At 37.6% G+C, this 18,742-nt stretch overlaps 1 long non-coding RNA gene across 1 annotated transcript in view; it reads right to left on the bottom strand.

Moving 5' to 3' along the window:
* Positions 1-18,742, bottom strand: part of LOC122972817 — a 41,922-nt gene that overhangs the window by 15,046 nt on the left and 8,134 nt on the right. The window contains exons 5-7 of the long non-coding RNA XR_006399857.1: positions 18,488-18,556; positions 4,450-4,522; positions 4,186-4,350 (exon numbers count right to left, since the gene is read on the bottom strand). This is a non-coding gene — a long non-coding RNA (uncharacterized LOC122972817). The remainder of the gene's footprint in view (positions 1-4,185; positions 4,351-4,449; positions 4,523-18,487; positions 18,557-18,742) is intronic.

Genomic DNA, 18,742 nt, shown 5'->3' with positions numbered 1-18,742 from the left:
AGCAATGAAGGTCAAAGCCTGTCATGGCTGCAGGTGGCTGGTTTTCCCCCTCCCGCCCCTCGGTAACCCATTCTCCACACAGAGCTTTCTCACTCACCAACTCATACTCTCTCTTCCCCTTCTCTCTCGCTCGCTCGCTCTCTCTCACACACACACACACACACACACACACACACACACACGCACACACACGTCTTACTATCACTTGGTTTTATTTTATTCTTGCCTGGCACGCACACATCCCCACACACACACACCAACACGTTTCATTCATTTTTCTTCCACCTCGCATTGCACTCATCCGCTCGCACACTCAAGCACGCATATCCCTGTTGTTTTGGTCCTTCATTCAGCGCATCAATAGGAACCTTCATCAAAATATTCACAGGCAGAGAAGCTCCCTGAAGTTCAGATAGGGACACCAATGTATGAACAATAGCTAAAGCTGTACGGCTGCATGGGCACATTCTCCTGGAACAAAAGGTTTTTATCTGAGAATGATTTGTCCCATCTCTGAAAGTGAGATTCAGGTGGTCAAGTGATCTGAAGTGGTGCAGGGTTGGGGCTTCGAAACCACTTCGTGCGACAGGAAAGTCGTGCATTTCTATCTAAACATGATACCGAATTGTATGACAGTAAAAATCATCAGTAATCTGAGTAGATAACCCTGAGAAATAAACAACTCTCCTAGAACAGGATGCAAAAAAAAAAAAAAAAAAAAAAAAAAAAAACATGCCTGGAATTCTGGAGTATTGCTGACAATTTCAGAAAGTTCTCATGTTGTAAAATGGAAGTGAGAGGAGGACACATCAGGAAAGTATCAATGTCTACCTCTAAACACAAAAGGGCCCCATCCTGCTATGACCTCTCCTACCATCCTCCCCCTCCCCTACTGTGTCATTTACCCACAGTTTCTAAATGCTTCCTACGGCCAGAGTGGAATCTGCTCAGAGGTGCCTGGGCTTTGTGGCGGAAACATAATTAAAGTGGTGAAAGATGTAAAAGGTGAAGAATGGGGATGACATCAGGCCAATTTCACACTTGGCACTCGAATGGCTAGGTCCAAGCCAGGACTCTTGCCTCGCAACACAGATCAAAGCCCACTGTCACCGCACCAGTGCAGGAAAAAAAGAGGCAAAAGGACACCTAACTATGCTAATCCCCAGGACGAATATATTTTAATCTTGTTAGAATACAAGTTAATGCCGTGGCTCAGTGACTGAACTTTTTGGCAAGAATGAGAGGTGGACAGAACTACTTTTACCTTTTCTACATGAGGTGCCTCTGTCTGGCACTGGATAAACAGCCAGAGACTGAACAAACTTTCTTTTGGGCAAACTCAGGCACATTATCAAGCTACATACTGTACAGGCTGTAGATACGTAGCAAGTCAAAAGCCACTGAAAAGTTCTCATTAAGAACAACGATGGAAAAAAAAAAAACCTCAACCCCAGTGGCTGTGTCAGTGACCCCGTCTGAATCCCCACTAGGGCACCTAACATGCAAAGGAAATTAGTATTTTGTGGACTGGTTTGTCCCCTCTCACACTGAGCCCTTCTTTCTCAAAAGCACCTTGGTAACCCTTGATCTCTCATGTATGGAAGTCAGGGCGCTGGGGCCTGCAGAAGTTGACTAGGCAGACAATAGCAAGCGGATGCTTTCTGGAAAAGTCACACCCAGGCAACTCTCATTTCACACACCGTGTTTGAGTGACCCTTGAAAAAAAAGATGCAAGACTTTTCAATAAAGATTCTTTTTGTTCACTTAACGAAATTCAGGAAAAAAAAAAAAAACATCCATATACTTTTTCCCATGTAGCTACCATGTCTGGTTTTAAGAGGAATGTTTTCTGCTCAGTGGCATTGAATTAAAACATGGCATTAAATTTCACAAAGTGGTTTATAAAGTGCTTTGACCAGCAATGTTTCTGCTCTACATTGGCTGAATCGTGGATGTATCACAAAATATGACAGTTAATCTTTGTTTTTTCTTTTTTTTTTGTTTATTTACTCTGTGGCAAAAAGGGAGAAACAATGATGAGAAAACATCATAGGAAATATCTGTTCATAAGGAATTGGCTTTCGTTCTACTTCAAATGATGACACAGGTTGCATCAATTATTTCAGTTACATTTTGAGTTCAATCACGATTTTTTACAGATTGCTTTTGATATAACATTGACTACGGCTTTGGTAAAATTGCTTACTGTTACACTGAGACTGAACACTGAGACACAAGGACAACAGATCAAACAACAAGTACTTATGAAAAAACTATGATAACTAACTTTCAACATCATATACTGATATGTTATCTTTCTGGTAAGTGGAAGCATATATTTCACTGGTATATTTCACTAAGCAGAACAATTCATCTTTATTTTAACCCATGAAACATCCACAGATTTTGTTCATTTATAACTTCATGTTCATGCTTAAGACAATTAGGTCTCCAATTGACAATTATTTTCATTATCAGTGTATCTGTTGGCAACATCTTCCCTTAACTGATTTTTTGTTTAGCTATAAAATGGCATAAATGTGTGAAAAATGCACACAACAATTTCACAGAGCCCAAGGTGACGCTAGAAATGGCTTATTTTGTCCGGCCTACAGCTCGAAATCCATAGATATTCAATTCATCATGATATAGGTGAAACTTTACTTTACATCTCCTTATTTAGCATTTATAAACAGTATGTAAACATTTAATGAATGCTTATAACAAATTAATAGTTATAAGTAGATATAAGGACATTTAAGTTTTTAATTCAGAATATTTGTCATCAGTTATAACTTCTCCAATGGAGACATATTTTATATTATTACAACTGTGTTCTACTATATTGTCATTCATTATCTGTTCATACACCACCCTCCACTTATGTGTGCAGTTCTTGAGAAATACTTTAACACCTATATCTGCTTAAAACTACAGTGTTTATAAAAGCTAAATCAGGGGATTTAAAGTGTTTCCATGATGTAAAACGAAGCAAATCCTCAGTTTAGAAGCTGAAAACAGGAACCGTTCGACCTTTTCACTTGATAAACCACTTAAACCATTCATCAATTATCAGAATTGTTGTTCATCTATGTTGATTAACTAATCCATTGATTAATCAACTACTTGTTTCAGCACTAAGCATAATGATAGTACCAGTATTCGGACTATAGTTTGTGCAAAATGCAGCACATCTTCACGTCTTGTTTTTTTCCATGTCGTATGGCTTTTACAGCCAATTACAACAAGCCGAGTACTGTGTAGGTAAGACTCATGTTAAGTTGCAATTCACAGTTTCTCCACAAATTTCTTGATCATTTGGGTTGGATGAAAGTTTTACTTAGCACTGATCAGCCAGTCATTTTATCAAGCAATACCCAGACATGCATAATCGTTTTACAAACGTTTCTAATTCTGATTACATTATCTGTGAAGTTTGATCACCTTCAGGCACCAAGCACAGATGATTCTTCCGTTGTCTGGCCACATATCATGTACAGTATGTATCCTAATGAATGCTTTCTCAAATTCAAGCTTTGAATTTTCAGTAATTAAGTATTGGAAGTTTTAGTGGCACATATCTTTCTGCACCCTTAAACTCTGACAGCTTTGCATCTTAAAATATAAGCAAAGTCTGAGCTAAAATAAGCATATGCAACAAAGCTACAACATTTGCTATAAAACAAGCTTTAAAAGCAAGTCCTGACTCCACAGACTGACACATATAAAACTTTTCTCTGACATCTTTTTTCAAAGTTCTAACCTGAGTTTGGGCATTTTATGCTTGATCTGTATTTCACTGAAGTAAACATATTTTTTATTGAATATAAACCAAAATCGATGTTGCTTTAGACAGGCTCTTAACAATATCACAAAGCCAAGAGTAAAATGTTCAGTACCCTGTTGTGAAACACAGATGCAAGCAAAGATATCAGCTGTAATATGATATGCTGCATTATCATTTCATTATTCATAAATTGGGGGAGTATATGCACTGAAAACCAAATCCCTTGAACAGAAACCATCAAGGTGGTTGTGTTTCTTGAAAAATGATTCCCGCATTCTTCTTCTACATACTAAATGAAGACGTACAATATACAGTCATGCCATTTCTGGCCTTCTTTACAGAGTTTGTGTTGTTTGCTGACACACAGCTAGACAGGGTCAAGGATACATCTGACTCACCTCAGGCCCCCTGCTCTCCCCGGGGACTGGCCTGTCACTCACTTTGTGGTTACGCATCATAGCTGACAGAGGCACAAAGTGAGAGCTCGATGCTGCATCAACATCATCACCAAAACCCATCCTTAGCATGACATCTTCCTCCTAGTCCACCACCAGCTCTCTACACTGTAGAGAGGGAAAGAACATATTCACACCAAGAGCCAACAACAAAATCTCATTCAGTGCGAGTATGTAAACCTAAAAATAGATGATTTGGACATTTACCTGAAAATTCTCCACCCTGCAGTTTGGATGTGGAGTGCCATGCAATAAAGTTGTTATGAAGTAGCAGCCATACCTGCAAAAGGTTTAAAATGATTGGTGTGATACTTCATTTCGGATGGTTTATTGAGACTGGATACACACATCTACGCTCTGTGAGCCATTTTAAATGGGTCTCTAGCTCATTGAAACAGCATTGGGTTGCTGTAGCGTATAGCCTTTAATTGGTATTAGATGACATAATAAGCACATGCATAGGGCTGTTTGACTAAGAGCAAAGGGTTTCAATGATCACTGATCATAGCACTTTGTTCTTTCTCCATTAAAAATGAATACAGTCACTGAAATACTGTACTGCACCACTGCAGAATACAAATTATATGGTGGCTAATGCTGACAACCTTAACTAAGACTTATTATAACTAAGAAACATATACAGTGCGTGAAAAATATAGCTTGTTTTCACATCATGAAGCCACAGTGCAGAAAATTCTGTGATAATCGCTCTTTCCCATTGTGCCGAGCTACGACCAATAATTCGGAGAATAAAATGGCAGCTCAGCAAAGACCTGGGTGAAGAGTTTAAAAAAAAATCTTAGCACTTTCTATCTTTAAATTGTAGTAAGGGTCACACTGAATCCCAAAAAGCATATTTAGCATAGATGATCTCTGTTTGGCTGCGTTTGTACAATAAGAAATAGTGGAGCCAAGGTTTCGCTAATGATGTTCGGATGAATTTACATTTTTTCAACTCAATCTATTAAAATAAGAATATATAGAAAAATCAGGGTCTATATTTGGACAAATTGTGGCTGAAAATAGAGGACTAATGTCAACTACTGATTTTGGATAAATCAATGACAAAAGAGGTAAACCCCTCACTGATTTCTTGCACTTTCTACCTGCGAACACTTCTTTGTATCTTACATCGTACTCGGACGACTATACACAAAAAAATAATCATCTCAGTTTGAGTTGGCATACAAGGCGAGCTATGGCTCAGTCGACCGTGCCTTAGCTCACAGTAGTGGGCGTCTCTCTCTTTCTCCCTCTCACTCATTTTGCTGCATGCTGCCATTTTAACTGTTCCTGAGTGGCAGGCGAGAGGGCGGGGTTTGTGGTGGCGGCCATGATGGTGGAATCACTACACCCACTCCAGAGGAACAGCCCCAACATCAAAGCCAGTTCACACATTAGGCTATGTTGTGGTTCAGGCCAAAACCGGGGACTGTAGGTAAAGGACAAGGTATTACATGTGATAAATTAGAATGTCAACAATATCTCTCTGTCTGCACGAAACATTTCTCTTAGGTGTAAACATACTAATTACGCTCCTCTGACAATTTGAAAGCAGCCAGAGAAAACTTCAACCAGATTATTTGCAAGAACTTCTATAGATACTCTAGACTCTAGAGAAGGAAATGTCCCAAATACTCCTCATTACTGTACGTCATATTGTTGGTTTCTGCACTTTGTTTTTTTGGATTAGCACTGCACTGCACTTTTTTCACGAATCCCTAATATTTTTCAGTCTTTTTACTTACTTTATGTACATACATGCTCTGCGTAAGTACAGGTTAAGAGAGAGAGGTAAATATTGAGAATAGCAGAAGAGTATGCCGCACATTACTTTCATCTGCTGAAATATAAAAATCACAATTTTATAAAGATAAAACAATAAAAATAGATCACATGTTTATGCCCATCCAAAACTGTCTTTAGCTCAACATTGTAACGTAAGACTAGCTCAGAAAGAGTCTACAATGTGAAGAATACTGACTCAAAATAAGAATATTTTTCTTTGTTTTACCTACAAATTACATGTTAAATATAGTATTTAACAAGATAAAACACATAACATTATTTCAAACTTAAAGATTACTTACTGCACATGAGAAAGAAAAGGTCCAAAAATGTATCAAATTCAAAAAAAAACAACCGTGAGTCAAAAGCAACATCACCCTGGGAGCTAGAATATGTCACAAATTAAAAACAAAATCAGTCCTCCTTCCAAGAGTGTCATCGTAGGATCAGATGAACTAAAAGCAAACAAACAAAATTCTCAGAAAGGTCGTATCAATCACATTAGTCAGCAATATTGTTCTATATCTTGTCCAACTGTCTGTTTTCCTGTAACCTAACTGAAAATGTCACACAATTATTGGAATTTTTTTTTTAAAAAAAGAAAATTTTGCCAGCAAAGTCATGCTTGTGGTCCCTCAAAGCAGATTGTGTATTATGTGGGTCACATCCATACTGCCTCATTTCCCCACCCCCAACCCTGAAAATTAAAAAGGAAAAAAAATGTCTTCCTTGGATGACCAAAGTGGCTCCTAACCAACTACATTTGAGGTCAAAGTTCATTATATCCCCTTGGCAACACCAGGGCAACAAGCAACGGTGTCTAGACAGGTCATGGTATCCCCCCCATGCCCAAACCAACCCACCACCCCCTGGCTCTTTCCGGAAGGAGGTGTCAGCAGTAGCCAAGTGCAGGGTAAACAGGGCAAGGGGGGGGTGGCCTTTGGCCCTCGTGAGGTCGGATCAGCACCTCCACCCTCCACTGATCAAAGATGAGGATCTTCCATGCCAGGGCCTTGGTCAGAGGGGGCAGGGTCGGAAGATGAACTCTGCGTTTCTGTAATCTAGACGTGACCAGACCCGATTGTCTTCTTTCACAGCCCAAAATGGACCCTTCCGGTGCCACTGATTACATTAGGGAGGACAGACTCTTTTCACAGAGGCGCCCGGACAAAAGAGGCGCTTCCGTGCCCCTCGCCATCTGGTCCCAAAATAACAGAAAAGGTCCCAGGAAAAAAAAAAAAAAAAAAAAAAAAGAGCCCAGCCAGCACACAGCCTTAAATGAAAGGAACGCTGTTTGAATAGATGGGATGGCTGGACAGATAAGCAAACATACAGTAAAGCCTCGCACATTTACGCAGAGATTTGGACCCAATCTACATCAGCAAATAAAGCCGTGTACGTGGGCTCTGATGAGCAGGCCTGCAAATCATTGACGTATTTAAGTAAAAATGGAATTCTGCTGTGCACCAAACAGAGAATACAGCCCTCAGCTGAACCACACATACATCATTATTATTGCAAACTATTAATGCCCAGAGGCTCTTCAGCAGTTTAAACTGCACAGTGGACCACGTGGCTAGATTTTTGATGGAAATTATTAGAAAAACACTAAAATATGTGAAAGTTTTGAGTTTTTAATACAAAACAGTCGATAGATATCAAGCTGAATAATTTAAGACATCATACATTAGGCATAACCACAACTAACAAAGCCAATACATGGACTAACTAACTCTGATGTAAGTAAATCAGCATTGCTGCAACACAGGTGTCACATTTGCTTGATTACCAGTTGGCAGTATTTGCAACCCTGTACATCGCACATTTTATGTCTGTCATTTAGTTAGTTTTCAACCTTTGCCCAGTCTTCTTTGTCAAAGCTATGTGTGTGACATTACTGGTAAAGCTATCAGTCACTGGCTCTGGTTTGTTGACATAATCATCTGGGTTTTTGAAAGCCTGACATGAAATGAATTTAAAGTAGCTGATTAAAATAGGTATATACCTATTTTAAATAAAAGCCTTAAAAGTGCTCATCCCAGGAAACACCATTTGAGGACATTTCTTTCTTTTGAAGATGATGTCCAATTTAAAATCTACTACGACTTTGTTCAGGATATAATAATGTGGTCTGTTCACTTCAGCAGCCCTTTTGAAAGGCTTACATGTTCAACGCGCAGGCATTTCAGGTAAGCTACATGGTGTTACAGTGTCACAAAATGTATAACTTGGAGCTTTTGGAGCTGTTTTGCTAATGCTGATTATATGCTCTGCTATGCATGGCTTGTTTTTCCTCTCACAGTTTAAGTCCACAAGGAAATTTGGTAAATAAACAACCTCATTAGTGGCAAAGGTGATGCTGCCCTTGATGTTGAATGGTTTTGTCAAGAGAAAGGTGAATGTGCAGCATTGAGAAGTGAAGTTAGATTGAGTAGCCTGCCCATATGGGACTACCAGCTTTGCTATGAAAACTGATTTTCGAACAAAGCTAAAAATCTAAATTCAGCTCCTGACTGGCACAAGCCAAGCAACTGTGATGTGGGAAGAAGTTCTGTGTAAGAGAACAGAACAACCTGCACTACCTAACATAATGTTTGCACATATATAATTTAACAGCTACAAATCAGTGGGAAAATGTGTTTAGACCTAAATTTGATACTAAAGGATTCTCAATATCTGGAGGTTCATCTAACAAATCTATCATACTATCCACCAGTAAAGATAGGGAAGCCTGGACCACGAGCCACTTCCCCATCATCTCTTAAAACTCAAGTCTATACCTTCACCCAGGAGGATTACAGTTCATATAATCAACCTTGGCACCTAAAGCGCAGAATTCAGTTTTAAATTAATGTACATATTCAAGTTTTCAGGTAGATCTGTCAAACCGGCCTAAAAAGTAGATATCGAGGATTTAAGAAATCTGAATTAAAAGTATTGCCAGAACAAAATAACTTTTTAATGAATCATGTGATATATGCATATTGCAGGTAGAATTAGGACATATAGAATATTCAAAGTAACTCATGCACATTAAGAGGATTGTTTGAAGTTTTTCTTATTCTCTTATTTTAAGTATTGAAATTCAAGGACATTTTAATATCTTTTTAACTTTCCCTGAAATGTAAAACATACAGCATCCCAGGTTAGCTGTCTGACATGACAAAGATTTTTTTTTTTTTTTTTTTTTTTTTTTTTACATACTAACAGGTGGACGCAGTTAATCTCCTAAAATGTTTACTTTCTAACTAGTCACCTTCTACAGGTCGTACTTTACCCCCTTTTTTCCCAATTTCTGTTTTCTTGCTTCATTCTTTATTTTTTCCTCTTATCTGAAATCTCAATATAAATCAAATGCAGGGTCAAAACTTTTTGTATTCTCTATGCGCTGAAACAATCCGTCCACCAATTAATCAATCAACAGGAATTTGATCGGCAAATATTACAGTATATTATTATTTGAGTCATTTTTCCAAGTAAAAATGCCAAACATCAACTGGTTCCGGCTTCAAAACTGTTATGATTTACTGCTTTTCTTTGTTTATATTATTGTAAATTGAATATTCTTGACTGTTGGTCATCAAAACAAGCGACTGAATATGTTACCTTAGGATCGGGGAAATTTTAATAGGCATTTTCCAAAATTTTGTGGCATTTTATAGACTCGATTGTTCAATTAATCAAGAAAGTAATCTGCAGAGTAATTGATGATGAGAATAATTGTTAGTTGCAGCTCTTGTATTCTTTTTTAATCCCTATATTAGTGAGTACATATAGATGTGAAATCCATGGACAGAAGTTAAATAACTGAATAAATATGCAAAAAAAACTGTGATTACACAATAAATGATGCACATCTAAGTAGACAAAAAGTGGTCAAATGGCACAGATTAATAAACTGATTCTCAAAAATGAAATGAATGAGAATGACAGTCTACTGGTATGATTTTTGACAGCTATATCCTGAGAAGAGTGGAAATTACTGTAGACTTCAATGTCTTAAAAGAGCTAGTTCACACATGACAACAAGCTCTTCTTATCCCTGCTGTGATGGAGCAACATCCTGCGAGTACTTAACATCTGATTTTTTTCCATCTGTGTCATTTCTAGCAGTAGCAGATCATATACAGTAAAACCAATATGGAGAGAATAAACTGAAGCAGATGAGGTGCTCAGTCTACTGTTCTGGCAATACAGCTCAAGTAGAAAAGGAGAGGTTTAATTTTTTTTTTTTTTTCTCAATAGAACATAAAAGTCCTAAACTTCAAAGATGAGGCACTGACACATTTTACTGCTCCATAATGCTGAAGATCTGCTGTATTGACTGGCATTCAGATCAGGATTTGAAATGCACAAACATGGCTCGGACAGTCAGTTGTTGTCCCAGTTCTTTGTGATGATGCTGCAGACTTGAACCTGTTTTGGTACCTTTAGCCTGAGAGTCTAGCATACACACACACACAAACTGATGTGGCTGCTGTTGTTTTTCTTTGTTCTTTGTTTTCTCAAGAAAGTTCTTTGGCCTTGTAATTATTGATAAAAAACAGTCAGGAAAAAAGGCCTGTATACCAGAAGAGAATACAGAAAAGGGCAGCCGAAGTCAGACTTTTTGTGGAGTTTTGTTGAGGTGAGCACGCTGCAGGATAAGAATTCATTGGTAAATATACTGGTGAATCAGGCAAAAGTAAAACATAGCTTTAAATGCGTGGGAGTCAGTTGCACATCATGGGTTGACACCTTATGTGCATACACCTGAACTCATGACAATTTTAGAAAATCCCTTAACTTATTTGAACATGCTATACCAGTGCAATACAGGCAATCGTGTTAAAACTTGCTTTTCAAAGCTCTTAAACAGGATACTGCATACTACTTTATATTCATAAACTCTGTTGCCAGTTTCTCAAGCAGGTAGTGTGGAGAAAAAAAAAAATAATGCAAAGGAAAGAGATGCACCACCATAGCCAGAGCTGAGAGCAGAGCAAAGTTGTGCTAAATGAGCTAAATGTTATTCCCAACACATTTTAGAGGAATATTTTAAAAAAAAGATGCAAAACTCAAGAAAACATAAGTTCCAGCAGGTCAAGCTACAACTCACAAATACTTTCCAAAGAAACACACACAAACACGTACTATAAATGGCCTACAGAGACAAATATTTCCAGAACTTTCTCTCCGATACTCTGACTCTCAGCTTCCCCACTGAGGGGAGTTCCCATCCAGTTGCTAATACTGAATCCTTCTTTCACCAAAATCTCCATCCTGTGTGTGATCTACTACTAATTATTTATTTATGGGCAAAGAAAATCTAAATAACAATAGAATTATCAAGACCAACCCACCACTGATTCATTGCACATGTGTCTGCAGGGGTTGGACATAACTGGCAGACACCAGCTCGGTTTCACAACTGTGGGAGAAGTGAAGTGAGTGTGACATATAGAGGGCAGGTGGTGCCAGTCAAGTGAAGTACACCAGCGTAGTCCCAATCTGTAGTTTCGTAGCTCCGTAATTAGTTATTTTTCCATAGCAATCACCAAATTATGTCATCAGGCCTTACAGAGTACTCATTATTCACTGCAACAAACAAGCTGGAAATAACATCCAATCCTATGGAGACCTGAATACTGCGTTCCAGGGAGGGACTTGAGTCACTGTGTGAAACCAACAAGAACCAACACGACACCTGGCATTTTCCAGCTAAAGTGGGCTGTTGCACACTGCTGAGCACAATAGCAAGAAATGCTTCTTAATTGTGCAGGTTTGAGTGTGCTAATAAAAGAGAGAGAGAAAAAAAAAAAATCACACATATGGTTGTCCTTAAAAAGACTGAAAACCTGCATGTTTATACATAAACTGTCTTAATCAGTGTTTAGACATCATAAAGAAAGCATACAAAATTTACTAAAAGGTTATTGTGGCTTAGCATCAGTTGAGGGAAATAGCTAATATGTTCTCCTCTCATTACAGAGCAGCTATCTAGTCTTGATGTCAGTGTTCACCTACATAATTAATCATGTTAAGAAAACACCCAACAGCATTCAGTAACATAAAGATGTTTCAAAACAACAGAGAAAATCAAATCAGAAACGAGGAAACAGGAAACATTTTAACTGAAATATCACATGCAAAGAGAAAAATCTAATGTTTTTGAAAATGGACAACTATTCTTGAAGAGATGCGATGTATCCATATAATAAACAAGATATTATAAAAAGGCATGTAGGGTAAATACATATGTATAGTCCACACTGAAGAGAAATCCCTAAAGTATTGCAAGAGTTACAATTTTAGAATTTTTTACTTTTCTCATATAGCGTGCCTTATAAGCACATTATTTTTAGTCTTTTAAGGTAACAATTGCTATGAAAGGTGTATTTTTACTCCAACTTGCCTTGCTGTAATGGTGAAGGTGGTAGGAAAATCACAAGAATGACATGAAATCAATTGTTGAAGGTACTGTACAGTGATAGCAGACTGACTTGACTAAATGTCTTTCTAAGACTGAACACAAGTCAAGTTGAACATGACTAAGTTACCATTTACTTGATTGACTTTCTGTTCAATCTCTTCAAAAGCATTTAAAAGCAAAAGTAAGTCATTGTGCACTACACACTTGCTTATACCAACATTTTTAGATCAAACAAACTGATTCTGGGGCTCAAATATTGCTCAAAACCTCATTGTGTTCACCACAAAATCTGAATAAAAGACAGAAGAGAAAAAAACGAATCCAAGTCTTTCTTAATTTTCTAATAGAACCAAAGTGCAGATAATTGTCATACCATTACAAATCAAACTATTTCTTTGCCAACTGGTTTGTCAAGATATAAGGGGTTCATGAAAAGTCTTGACTTTAATATCGTTTACTCATTTCTGACATTAGTGCCATTCAGTCATCGCTCGGACAGAATTCAGTTTAAGACATATCATGAGGATGGAATATGTTAAAATTAATAATTAACAGTGTGTCTGAAATATCACAATGTGCTATATTTAATAACAGCTATTACTGGCCAGAGTGTAAATCCAAGCGAATCATACACAAACGTGACAATTAGACAACAATTTAGTTTTTATAGATGTTGCAGATGTAACAAATACTTTTTTTTAAAAAAGCCCCAGCAACTGCAACACTGCCTGCACTTTGGAAATCATGCCATGTCCGCACTTAAATAAAAGTGACGTGGGCCCTGACTTAAAAGTCAATACAAACATTTTAAGGAGGGTAATTAGTCAACAGTTAAAGGCAGTAATCACCTAGTGATGAAGATAAAAGGACTCAAAGGAAAACAGACTGGAAATGGGCTGGTACCATTCACATCACAGTCGGATTCAAGAGGTCATGTGCTAAGTCCTGTTAAGAGCCTCAAAGGGCAAATGCTGAACACTGAGCACTTTCGAGGGAGTGTTTAGAAACACAGCCAGATTTTAAGCACACAAACATGAAAAATATCAATTTCACATTTGGTTTAACGCTTTCACACTTTGTGTCACTGACACCCAGAGAGAAGGGCTGTGGAAGACAAAACACAGCTCCTGGATAAGGATCATGTTAATGCCTATCAATTAGGATCAAAAAGGGATTAACCGGCATGGTTGCAGCAGTGGGATGGGGGCCCATGCAAAGTCACTGAATACTAGGGGTCACACCCCCGACTTCATTAGGCCTGACCTTTCCACGCCATTGTGTGACAGGAAAGAGATCCTGCAGTCTGTATTTCCCCTTTGCACATCTTAGATGGCTTATGGAGAGTCAAATATGAGACATGCAGAAAAGCTGTTAGAGATCAGTGAAATATGAAATATTCACTTTCAAAGTCCAGGGAGACTTATTAGGTTACTGCAACTTGGTGCAGGTGGGTATTTACTCATCAACCCCCTACCCTCCCTGCAAAGGAAATCATTTTTTTCACCTTAGAGAGAAGTAAGATTTACTAATTAGTCATGGTGCAGCCTCCCCTCGCTATGATGTACCGCAGGGTCGACGTGCTCAAACTCTGCCTTACCATCTTAATTCACAAAAGGTCAAATGGCAAAGTGAAAGCAGGTACTCCAGGTGTGTTAAGATAAGCCCCAATTAGGGAAAAATGCAAGCACACCCTCAAGTCTCACACATGTGACTTGGAAGGAAACTTTCAGCAAAGCCCCTGAAGTGGGAAAATTTAAATGCTGTGGCATGTTAGTATTTACATACTCATTCGACGAAAAATGAGAACGATAGAGAGAAATAACTTTTACACACATATCCGGAATATGATATTTACACCAAACTATTGGTCACATTAATACTGGGTTGTCACCATTAACTCAAGATCCAGTCCACAACTGCTGATGTGTATCTGCCTGTGCTAAACCGGTTGCATCATTAAAGATAGTTGCTGCTATAATCTGAGATTCAACTAGGTGAGAGTTTGGATGAAGCATTTACAACTTTATAGTTTTTCTACACTCTCATTTAAGCATTTTTATGGTCAAGAGGAGCAAAATCATAGCTGAGCGGAGATTATCGTTTTACTATAGGAATTCACACCGATACTCTGCAATTTATGAGTATTATGTTACAGTTTAGAAAGAGCAATGACTTTTTCTTGTTCAACTACGCCATACTTTTGATTACCGAGTTTAAGGGATCCTTGATTAAAGTGTGCGCAAAGTAAACAAATATCTGCTGGTTTATTATTATCACAACATTTTTTGTTTTCCTAAATACTATCAGGCTCGAAAACCCAGTACTGGTCAAGCTCTATGCAGTAACTATGGGGTTACAAGGACAATATGCACTTAAATTTCACTTTTTCATATCAAAGCTGAACAGTGTAAAATCCTAGCAGAGGGCAAGGAGGACCTGGAGCAGGTAACTGATATTGACCCATTCTGACCAATGGCAACTGTAGTTTGTAAGCTTTTGTGTAAAAGGGTAAAAAACATCTTTTAGTTAATTAATTAAGTCCAAACATACACATATTTGACATTTTTACTGTAAACACGTGGACCGTGTTATTCTGAAAAAGAAGTAAAGTAAGTAAGTATGAAATGCATGACATATTAAATGCCCGGGTACATGTATTTTTTAAAATGTTTTGTTGGAAAATGATAACTTAGACTAGAAAGGGGGCTACTTCTCATCATTTTGCAGGGCCTAAATCCAGAGCCATGTTTATTTCTGATGTGTTGAGAACTCAGTGAAAGTTAAGACTTAAGCAAAAAAGCAGAAAATTCATCTCAGGCCAAAAGTTGCTTCTCAGAAAGTAAGTACTTGTTCAGGCTGCTGTTCAGTTTAAGCAGGCATGCAGCCTTGCACTGCAGTCAAACGGTGGTCACCCAGGCCTACAGCATTCTTTGTACCGTTTATGAGGGTGTAATAGATGAGCACACTCCATTTAAAAGGCAGTGGTGGATTTGCAGACAAATGAAAACAGGAAGTATTGCAGAAGCTGTCAATGCTACGCCGCAGAGTGGGAAACTGACATGCTGCATGTGTACATCTAGCTGGATCACAAACAGTGGAAACAAATGCAAGCACACAAAATTTACACTCAAACACTACAGTCAATGAAAACAAGTTATTTACTTACTGTTCACAGAGCACAAAAATAATGTTTCAACAGTGTTGCAATTTATAGTACATTTACAGTATAGTCAGTGTGCACCCTTCTACTGAGGATCTAATATTCATGTGTTGACTCATTGATGTTGTGGCTGCACCTCAAATTTAAAATCAAATTCAGTAAGCGGTGTGGTGACTCTGGTTGTTTTAATGATAAACAAAGCTATGCTATCTGCAGGCAAAGATCTTACTGTTGACCCAAGATCAATTTCATACCCCAGAAATTGTGTTTCAGCAGAAGACAAGATAGCTGGCAAAATCCACTCCAATAACAAGTCACTCGTGTTGTTATTCTAATATTAGAGTATCATGACTACAGTCTAAGGGAAACATATTCAACCATAACTGATCGACATACATATTAGAAGTAAATGCAGTTGTTGAAAGCGTTTCTTTTCAGCTAAAGTACTGGTAAGAATAACTGTTCTATTTTATTCAATTTCAGATTTCAAGTTGAATAACAGCTGAAATTATTGCGTTTAATTGTGCATGATTTACTTATTTTGTTACATCAGCAAAGGAAAACAGGTTTGAGTGTGTAAAAAAAAAAAAAAATCTCAAAATCCTCAATGTGACATTAATCTATAGGTTTGTTACTTCCGACCAGCTTCCTTCCCTCGTGGATTCACAACACATGCATAAACCCAAAGTGCCTTTTCTCTCTCTCTGTTTTCGTGGCAATAGAGTAGAGGCCCAGCTTAATATGTTACTGACAGCCACTGTTGTGTTACGTGGCATCAGAACACCGTCTTGCTTTCACACGAGGTCTTAACAGTGGACGAAAACAAGTATTCAAGGGGGTAAAGGTCACCTCAACCTTTCACTGAGTCAAGTTAGCGGTTCCACATCACAATATACAGTACTTTTATATAAGTGCTGCAATGGGCTGACTTTAATTTACACCCAATGCAACTTCATTATACAGATATCAAGTTTTCAATTAATGCAATGTAACATACAAATAATACAGCATTGTATCGCTTTAATTGCCTTAATTCTCAGTAAGCATAATATACATAACGCGTAAAATATTTAATTACATTAATTACATTTAATATAAGTATATAAAATTAGATTACATTACGATAAAAATGCATTGTGTATAATTCAACAATATTTGCTAAATTGAATAATATGAAAATATATGTATATGATCGCACAAATTAGACACAAAATAGTTACAAAACATATTACCGTAATTTATTGCTGTGAAAAATATTTGTGTTAAATAATGTTTATGATGCGCGACTCGCTGAAAGAAAATATTATTTTATTTACTGTGTATGTATTCTTTTGATATGATTTTTTTCATAAACGCTGTAAAACAATGTTATTACACTGATGACTAATAATTGTTTTAATATTCACCTGGTGAAAAATTCAAAACACAAAACCAGATCATCAAACACAAGCATACTATACTTCCTAAAAATATTTTCATTGCTTTTGAAAATATTTTACCAGTCACATTGCATAACTTACTCTCCACCGTATGTTTTTGATTAACCTACAGCTTGGATAATTTTTGCAATGTAAAACACTAAATAAATAGCACAAACTGTGCATCGCACACAACATTTAATCGCAAATAATTTCACTTGATACTGTAAATATTATTTTACTACAAAATATTATTATACGGGTGGAATTTAATTACTGCTTCAACATTTTATTTAAGTCTTTGTGCATTTGTGGTAAATCATATTAAATATCTCCTCAAAAGTGTTCATGAGATAGTGTAAAAATTGTGAAAATAAAAAAGGCAAATTTTACGATAAAATCAAAATGGTCAGCCGGATAATTATTTTTTTTCGTGCAGCACTTCACAAAAACTAAATCTATAAATCATAAACCACAATTCAACAGCAGAAATTTACAAATTGACCCGTTTGTTCAGAATTAATTTCAAATCTCTTCCACTGAAAAGTTTGTTTACTCCACAAAAGTAGCCCCGGTTCCTAACAGGATTTGCGCTGAGAGTTCAGATTCCCTTTTTCTACGAGCTACATTACAGTTCATTTCTTTCGCCACTGCCTGAAACCTAAAATGGACGCTGCTGGCTTTGAGTTATCGATGGATAGGACCAGTTAAGGGTCACAGCTGTGCAGTTGTGCTCTTATGAGGGAAGAGGCAAATGGACCCATGTTTTGGCAGACTGCCAGGAGACTCCTTAAAATACAGTGAAAGCCTTGATTTAAAATATGCCACACCAATGCGTCATTACGCAGCAGAGGCTGGTGGGATGAACAACCCACCGTTTACAACAGACAATGGCAGGTGCTGCTTTTGTACAGAGCAATGCTTTGAAACATGCTCAGATTTTACTCTGTATGTGCACAGAAATAACCCAAGAAAATCTTTTCAGTATAGCTCAGGCAGCATTAGAGCCTAGATGAAAGCCTGTTTTCTCCAGACATCATCATGATGTTAGACCTCGTGACTGCACTGTGGGTGGAGACAATGAGCCAATAGAAAAACAGGATAAAGATCCAGAGCCCTTCTTGCATCAGCATTTTCCGGCTAAGCCTCAAGTGAAAGTTACGAGATCCATATCCATGATTATCTTATGAAGAGATCAAAAATCAGTGTTAATAAAAAATGATTGCTGTTGACGAGTGAATGACAGCACTGAATTTGATTTGCCATTTCTCAGCATCATATCATCTAGAATTGGCATTGCAAGCCAGAGCTCAACCTCTGTAAATACTGGTCTGTGCAGTGGACTGATATTTCCCTCAGGCAATCACATTCACTCACTGCAGCACCTTAAAGCATTCCTAGAATTGCTTTTCTCGACTTTAAACGTGCCCAAATGTGCTTTAATGAACAGGTCAACACAGATCTTACTATGTGGGCGAACACACTCCAGCGTCGAAGACATGAAGGCATGACAGGCTGCATGAAAACACGGATTTCCTGTGGAGATGCAAGAAAAATAAACATCGTCAAACAACTTTATCATTGTTGTTTTGCTTTTTCCATTTGTTTTCATTTGGCGTACAATACATTTAAGCTCAATTTGCAGTCAAAAAGTTACAATACATAAATAAATAAATAAATAAAATGTTGCATTGGTCGCAAGTGACAGTGAAACAATTTCTA

Source organism: Thunnus albacares, chromosome 21, assembly GCF_914725855.1.
Source record: "Thunnus albacares chromosome 21, fThuAlb1.1, whole genome shotgun sequence".
NCBI lineage: Eukaryota > Metazoa > Chordata > Actinopteri > Scombriformes > Scombridae > Thunnus > Thunnus albacares.
This window is presented reverse-complemented; position numbering and strand designations above follow the sequence as displayed.